Source organism: Trichechus manatus, unplaced genomic scaffold (assembly GCF_000243295.1).
Source record: "Trichechus manatus latirostris isolate Lorelei unplaced genomic scaffold, TriManLat1.0 scaffold00028, whole genome shotgun sequence".
Lineage (NCBI taxonomy): Eukaryota > Metazoa > Chordata > Mammalia > Sirenia > Trichechidae > Trichechus > Trichechus manatus.
The window spans coordinates 16,002,137-16,010,330 of record NW_004443964.1 but is presented as its reverse complement, the minus strand read 5'-3'; the positions used below and the strand labels follow the sequence as shown (position 1 = coordinate 16,010,330).

The following is an 8,194-nucleotide window of genomic DNA, read 5'->3' as shown; positions in this document are numbered from 1 at the left end:
TTCCTAATTTCTTGAAGAGTTCTGTATATTCATCTTTTGTATTCTGCTTCAGGTAATTCCAAGAAATTTTTATTTTGGGAGCTTGCTGAAGCCATCATGGATTGCTTCTTTATGTGATTTGATATTGACTGTTGTCTCCAAGTCATCAATAAGTTATTATATTTATTTATTTTATGTTTGCTTACTGTGTCCTAGCTTCTTGTTTTGTTTTGATATGCCCAAATAGGCTGCTTGTATGAGCTACTTTGATTATGGGCACCTTTGAAGCTCTAATGTCCTGTCACCAAGTGGTTAGATCTGTTACTAGGTACGTGAGCTCAGGAGCTTGCCCACTCCTCCTGTATGGATTCAGCTCAGGTGCCCAGGTAGATAGCCAGCAAGTGTGTGGTGTAGGCTCTCACTTACAGTCCTAGACAGGCATGGGTGATTGGTGTAGGCACAGGCATCTGGCTGCAGCAGGGGGAAACACTCTGAGCAAGTTAGGAGGCTGATGGCCACCCCCGAGTGTCCAGGAGGAAGATGTGTCCCTGTTCCCTACAGCATGTAGGTGGGTGGGTTTTGTAGCCAGACTATGAGCATCCATTGCTGTTGGCTGTAAGGACTGGGGGGCGCCTCTTATTTACGGACCCCTATTGCAGGTGTCTAGGTGATGTGGGTGGAGCCACCAGTCCTCAGGCCCCTGAAGTGGGTAGGTGAAGACCTTGCTTAGTGGGCAGAGCAGTGTCAAATGTCAAGAACCTGCCACTTTACAGCTGAAACACTTGAAGTTAGACTTCCGGTAGATACCCTATTGTACTGCGGTAATGAGGGCCTACGCTGTTGAAATGGGCCCACACAAGTCTATGCAGGGAGAAAAGCACTCCAAGTCTGTGGATCCCTTATGTCTGTGCCTAGGCAAAGGAGCTGTGCCTACCCCGGGTTCCTGGCTTAGGGGAGCAGGCAGTTTATTTTTTCCCGTTTGTTACTTTGTTCACTCTCCAAGGCAGGGAGAATGGCTCCAGGTGTGTCATGGATCCTACTTCTGGCCCAGAGGACTCAGCAATTGCTGAAGCTGGTCCGGGACCCAGTGCAGAGCAGGGAGTGGGGAGGTAAATGGGAGAGAGGTTCTTCCCTAAGGGGGGTGTTTTAGATCCGCGCAGTAGGCCGTACGCAAGTGCTTATCTTTTGCCGATCGAGGGTTGCTTCTCACTGGTTCTGGGTGGCCGTGTAGACTGTTTGCTGCTAGGTCTCTCCCAGTGTGGAAAACGCACCTCCGAAGCACCATTGCTTGCCTGCCTCACCACTCACCCATGAGCTGATTAGGCCTGAAGGGCTCAGGCTCTTGCCAGGTCAGGTCTAGCAACTCCTTGCTGCTTCTGAACCATCTCTCCCTCCCCTTGCCCCTCAGTCTGGTTCCTCAACTCTGCCTTTGATGTTGAGGGCTCCCAGATTGCCGTATATAATCAATTCACTTGTTTTTTTCAGGTCTTTGTTGTAAGAGGGTCAACTGGAAGCCTCTGACTACTCTGCCATCTTGGCCCCGCGCCCCCATTTGGTTATTTTTTAGGATCATAACACATTATGGGTAACATTGCAAAGAGTGAGAATTCCAGAACACTTAATCATGCTCCTGTGGAACCTGGATACAGAGCAAGAGGCAGTCGTTCGAACAGAACAAGGGGAAACTGTGTGGTTTAAAATCAGGAAAGGTGTGTGTCAGGGTTGTATCCTTTCATCATACTTATTCAGTCTGTATGCTGATCAAATAATCCGAGAAACTGGACTATATGAAGAAGAACGTGGCATCAGGATTGGTGGAACCAACCTGCTATACAAATGATACAACTCTGCTTGCTGAAAGCAAAGAGGACTTGAAGCTCTTACTGGTGGTGATCAAAGACCACAGCCTTCTGTATGGATTACACCTCAATGTAAAGAAAACAAAAATTCTCACAACTGGACCAATAAGCAACATCATGATAAATGGAGAAAAGATTGAAGTTGTCAAGGATTTCATTTTACTTGGATCCACAATCAATGCCCATGAAAGCAGCAGTCAAGAAATCAAACAACATATTGCATTGGGCAAATCTGCTGCAAAAGACCTCTTTAAAGTGTTAAAAAACCAAAGATGTCACTTTGAGGACTAAGGTGCGCCTGACCCAAGCCATGGTACTTTCAATGGCTTCATATGCATGGGAAATCTGGACAATGAATAAGGAAAACCAAAGAAGAATTGATGCCTTTGAATAACGGTGTTGGTGAAGCATACTGAATATACCATGGACTGCCAGAAGAATGAACAAATCTGTGTTGGAAGAAGTTCAGCCAGAATGCTCCTTGGAAGTGAGGATGGTAAGACTTCGTCTCACATACTTTGGACGTGTTATCAGGAGCGACCAGTCCCTGGAGAAGGACAATATGCTTGGTAAAGTAGAGGGTTTGCAAAAAAGAGGAAGTCCCTCAATGAGATGGATTGACACAGTGCTACAATGATGGGCTCAAATGTAGCAATGATTGTGAGGATGGCAGAGGACTGGGCAGTGTTTTGTTCTGTTGTTTATAGGGTCGCTATGAGTCAGAACTGACTGGACAGCACCTAACAACATTTTTTATCACAGTTTTGTTCTTCGCTAAAATTTTCAGTCTTGTACTTTACCTCCTTGAGCATTATTAGTTATTTTACAGTCTGTCTGATAATTCCAACATCTGATGCCCTTCTGGTATTTGTTTCTGCTATCTATTGTTTTTACTGGTTTTCTTCATGTTATTTTGTCTGTTCATATGCCTGTTATTTTCATTTTTAGCTGGATGTTATATATGCAAACTTGTTTGTATAAATAACTCCAGGCCTACGATGATGCTATCGTGCTCCTCACGTAATTTATGTTTGCTTCTGTTAGGCCCCTGGGGACACTGAAAGGAGACATCTCAACCCAATTTTAGAAATTGAGAGTATCTGAACTATTTCTGGGAGGGGCCACACACTTCTGGTTTAGTCTTACTTCTTTTTTTTTGTTTGTTTGTTTAGATGTTTAATCCAGTGAAGATAATATGAAGGCATATAACAATATGCGAGATATACTTTTTTTAAACAATCATTTTTATTTTATTTTATTTTTTTAAATAGAAATTTAGTAGTCTTCATTACAATCTTGAATGGATCTTAAGAACACCTTCGCAAAACTCTTGGGGGTTGTCTAACCACAGATTTGAAAACTTCTACAGTAGTGCATACTTATTGTTTAAAAATAAAATTCATACGAAGATTGTTTTGAATGTGCTAATAAACTTAGTGCGTTTCAGTCTTCATAAGAAATCATGAGTGTGTTTGTAGTTCTATTAGTTATCTAATGTCAGATTTGACTCTGAAAACTGTTTCCTTGTGAAGTGTGTTAGAGGAGGGGAAGCGCTGCCATTTGTTACTATATATCATATTTAAATACTAGGTGGTGCTGTTGAGGTATTTGTTTTTTTTGTTTGTTTATTGTTGTAGTTTAAGTGAAAATTTACATTTCAGGTTAGTCTCTTTTACAAAAATTTATACAAACATTGTTATGTGACCCTAATTTCTCTCCCTATACTGTGACAGCACATTCCTCCTTTCCACCCCTGATTCCCCATGTCTATTCAACCAGTTCCTAACCCTCTCTGCCTTCTCATGTCACCTCTGGACAGAAGCTGCCCATTTAGTCTCATGTATCTACTTGAGCTGAGAAGCACACTCTTCACAAGTATCCTTTTATGTATCACAGTCCAGTCCAATCTTTGTCTGAAGAGTTGGCCTCGGAAACTGTTTTGGTTCTGGGCTGATAGAGAATCCAGGGACAATGCTTTCCGGGGTTCCTCCAGTCTCAGTCAGACCATTAAGTCTGGTCTTCTTACTAGAATTTGAGTTCTGGACCCCACTTTTCTCCTGCTCCATCAGAGACTCTCTGTTGTGTTCTCTGTCAGGGCAGTCATTGGTGGTAGCCAGGCACCATCTAGTTCTTCTGGTCTCAGGCTGATGAAGTCTCTGGTTTATGTGGCCGTTTCTGTCTCTTGGGCTACTACTTTCCTTGTGTCTTTGGTGTTCTTCATTCTCCTTTACTCCAGGTGGTTGGGATCAATTTCATCTTACTTCTATTATCAGTGGAATAGCAAGGGTAGGAAGGAGATTGAAGTGGTCATCCTGAGGACTGGCAATAAGAGCTGTACTGTCTATAGAGCATTTATAAACAATAATAAAAATGAGTACGGTTGATTTTTATTATCATCATATGCAAGCAATTCTAGATGTCAGTGGTAAAATATTCTTCCCTGCTGGGGCCGATCACTCCTGTTGCCTCCTTTAGTAGATCACCGGACTGTAAGTAAACTGTCCCTCTAGACCAGGGGTTGACAAACAGTAGCCCATGGGCCAAATTCCTCCCACAGCCTGTGTTTGTAGGGCTTTAGTGCAAAGAATAGGTTTTACATTTTTAACAGGTTGTAAAAAAACGAAAATAAAAAATAATAGGCAATGGAGAATGTAGCTCTCAACACCTAAAATATTTACTATCTGGTTCTTTAAATAAAAAATTGTTGATCCTTGCTCTAGACTCAAGGAGCTGTCAAAAAGCAAATGACCCTAGCCAGAAGAACCCCAAAGGCCAGGATCACCTCCCTGCTGTGTTGGGCTCTGGTAGTTTTTCACCCTTTTCAACCATTTACATTTTTTTTTTTTTTTATTGTCCACATATTTTAGTTCTCAATAGAAAGGTTGGTCTGAATTATCTGGTCCACCATCCCTTCTTTTCTATTCAAGTTAAAATGAAGTGGGCCTAAAAGTAGAAGGGGAATAGAAGATTCCAAGGGTTTAACATTTTATTAAATTTTTAACTCACATTATCTCCTCCTGGAGTCCCCGGAGTGGAAGAAGCTAAGACACCAGCATTTTAAAGAGCAGCAGTGTCACCTGTGGTAGACAAGTTTCAGAGGCACTTCTAGACTAAGATAGACGAGGAAGAAAGGCCTGATAATCTACTTCTGAAAATCAGCCAATGAAAACTCTGTGGATCACAACAGAATACTGTCAGATAAAGTGCTGGGAGATGAGTACCATAGGTTGGAAGGCACTCAAAATATAGTGACTTCAACAATAGACTCATGCATATCAACCATCCTGAAGGTGGGGCAAGGCTTACATGCGTATCAACCATCCTAAAGATGGAGCAGGTCTGCAAAATTTACATGGGATCACCATGAGTCAGAATCCACTCCAGGACTGCAACTAATAACATGCTAGCTTAGGTGTCTTGGACAAGGGTGGACCAGGAAGCACCTTGGAGATGGTGAAGAGGTCAGGCAGTCACATGAACTGAATACTTCTCTGGGTCAAGACATATAGGAGGCAAAGAGAGATTGCCAAACACTTTTGGGAGACACAGTCCTTGCCCTCAGCTTTAGTGTTTAATTACAAGAAACTCACACCACATACCTAAAGGTGCGATATAAACACAAAGCAACCACTAAATCAGTACATACTAGGTGGCTAAATAAGCGCAAAGGAGAACTGCAAAAGAGAATAAATGGAAGAGGAGATTGTGGGACCTTCTTTAGCCGTGAGGGGCACTTGGTTTTCCACAAGAAGCAGAGGGTCTAGGGGAGGGGCGATGCCTGCCCACACCGTACCCCATCGCCCTGCATGGCTGCCTCAGCTGCAACGTCTAAGAATCTGGCTTCAGGCTCCAGTTTCTCCACTCCTGAGCAGTGGAGCTGGTGACTCAGGGGAGGTCCCTCCCGGCACGCCGCATTCTCGGCCATGAGTGACTCATTGCCTCACTCCCTCCCTCGCGGGTGCCCCCCGGCCAATTCCTTAAAGTGTCTACACCTCACCCTTCTCTTCTGGCCGGGACAATTTGCCTTGTGGAGTTTTTAGCTCCCCAGTGGCAGGGCTCCTTTCTGTAGCCCTGGGAGGTTCCTCAAGAGAGGCTTTCCTAGGGTCAGAAAGAGCATAAAACCCTTGTGTAGACCCAGGGTCCCAGGCCCTCCCGGTGCACCGAGGTGGAGGGTTTAATGCCCCTGCTGGAGCATTCTTTTAATTTTAGAGCCATCCAACAGCATTTCATCTAGACTATAGTTTCGTAAGCACTGATGTCTTGGAGGATGTTTTTTTTCTTTATGGATACCTCCTTGTAAAAACTTGCTTGTTAAACAACAAAAAAAAAAACAGCCCGAGTTGTCCCCAAAGTCTGCAAAACAGACAACAAAGGCACTGGGAAGAGACCGAGCGGGGGCTGAGGGGCGGTCCTCCGCTTTTTTGGGGACCTATGCAGCTGAATGCCTGGGCTCCGCGGGGCAGGGGGAGAGTGCGCGAGCACGCAGGGCGACAGCACCGCACGCCGGACGGTCTGACAGAGGGCGGGAGGAACGGCGAGAGACCTCCGCTCCCCTGCAAAGAGCCCGCGGGCCAGACCAGATGCTCGGGGGCGAGGGCACTGGGGGATGCGGGGTCACTCGCCTAGGTTACGGATCCCCCGGCCGGCGTGTCGGCGCCCCCTACCTCTCAGCGCACCCCGTCGCACGGGACGAATCCGTGCGTTCCACCAGGGGCAGGAGGAGGCGCCCGCGGTCCTCCCCACGCTCCGCCACTTGGGTTCGCGGCCCCACTGGGACCAGGCAGGTGGACCCAGGCTGGCGCATCCTCCTCCGCGCAGGGAACCCTACCCCAGCCCGGCGCGCCACTGCACCCGGCCCGCAGCCTGCGCCGCTGCGTTACCAGCCCCGGGAAGTCACCGTGCGCAGCCCCGACTCCAGAAGGGTGGATCCCGCTGAGCCCAAAGCCACATTCCTAGGGGAGGGGTCCCCCCCAGGGTCGCGGATCAGGTTACTGGCCGAGGGCTGGAGACCGCGGGAGGAAGAACTAACTGGGGTTGGGAGTTGTATTTAGAATATTACTTTTTTTTTTTCTTTTTTAAACGCGCTTGGACGCTGGTGGACTCCGGTACACTGCGTCCGCGCAGGTCCCGGAGTCCGGTGGCCCCCGAACGATTTGCCAGGACCCAGGCACCTTTCTGCCTGCGGATGCGGGAGGCCACGAGCCCGCTGGGCTGCAGGGGCTAGTGGGCTCCCGAAGCCCCCGCCGAGCCCTGGAGCCTCGGGTGCCCGGGAGCGGAGGTGGCCGCAGGAGCGCCCGCCGTGCACCAAGTACATCGAGCACTAACGACACACAAATGCGCATAAATATATCAATGAGCAGCTCTCGGCTGCCAGCAGCAGGGAAACCTCGGGGTGATTAAATGCAGACGTGGGGCGTTTGCCAGGGCAGGAGGGCAGCGCGGCAAAATGCACCGTCGTGGAGGCGAGGGGTGGGGGGAAGGGAGACCAGGGGCAGAAAAAAAAGAAAAAGGAAAATCCAAAGCCACCTTTCAGAAAAGAGGGCAAGTTTTAAACGCAAACCGCCCCGACGGAGTGGGTGGGACCGGGCTGCTGGCGAAGGGTCCCACCCGCACACAAGGGGCAACTTTCCGGCGCGGGAGGTGCGGCCGGAGGAGGCGGCGCCCGCGGCGGGAGGCGGGAGTCGGGGGCTGGGGTGGGGAGTCACTTTAAAGGCTCTTTCTTACCCATAATGCTTTGTGGGGACGTTGACAAGTGGATCCAAGATGGCGTAGAAAGTAATGACAGGTAAGTCCTGACTTCCCCCTTATCTGCTGCCGGGACCGCTCCGCGAGCTACCGGGGCCCTCTAGGGGGGGCCTGACCCCCCTCCTACCCCCCCAGGTCCGGAGAGAGGCGTCCCGGGGGCAGGCTGGGGGCTGGGGCGGCCCGCGGCGGGGCCTGGGGAGCGGGGCTCTTCGAGGCGAGGCCCGGACGCAAGGGCTGTTTACAGCTTTTTCTCCTCCTCGGTCCCCTTCCCCTCCGCTGGGGGCTGCGGCGCCCTCGGCCCGACCCAAAGAGGGGGCCTTGCAAACCGGGCCCGGGAGCCTGCGGGACGTTTTCCCAGCCCGTGGCACTCCGGGAGGGGGAGTCGAGCCTTCTTGCACGCTCCCCTTCTCCGGGTCCCGGCTGGGGGTGGGGAGCGTGCGGGCCTCCCAAGCCCCGCGCGATTCTTCTTTCAGGACTCGGACTTCCATGGGGTAGGGTGTGGGTATCTGGAAAAGTGGGTCAGGGGCGCGCCCCTTCCCTCCCCCGCTGCGGGTTGTTTGCCAGAGATTCACTTTCTTCCCCCCTTCCCCGCCCCCTCCTCGGAAATTCTC

The 8,194-nt window shown here is 49.2% G+C and overlaps 1 protein-coding gene across 6 annotated transcripts in view; it reads left to right on the top strand.

Moving 5' to 3' along the window:
• Positions 1–7,564: 7,564 nt before the first annotated feature.
• The window catches only part of HELZ (helicase with zinc finger), a 188,621-nt gene continuing 187,991 nt past the window's right edge, over positions 7,565–8,194 (top strand). For 4 of the 6 annotated variants that reach the window (XM_004374202.2, XM_012554956.2, XM_023729299.1 and 1 more), the window contains exon 1: positions 7,565–7,623. The gene's annotated coding sequence lies outside the window, so the exon portion shown is untranslated. The remainder of the gene's footprint in view (positions 7,624–8,194) is intronic. The other 2 variants (XM_023729301.1, XM_023729302.1) reach the window with 1 other exon arrangement.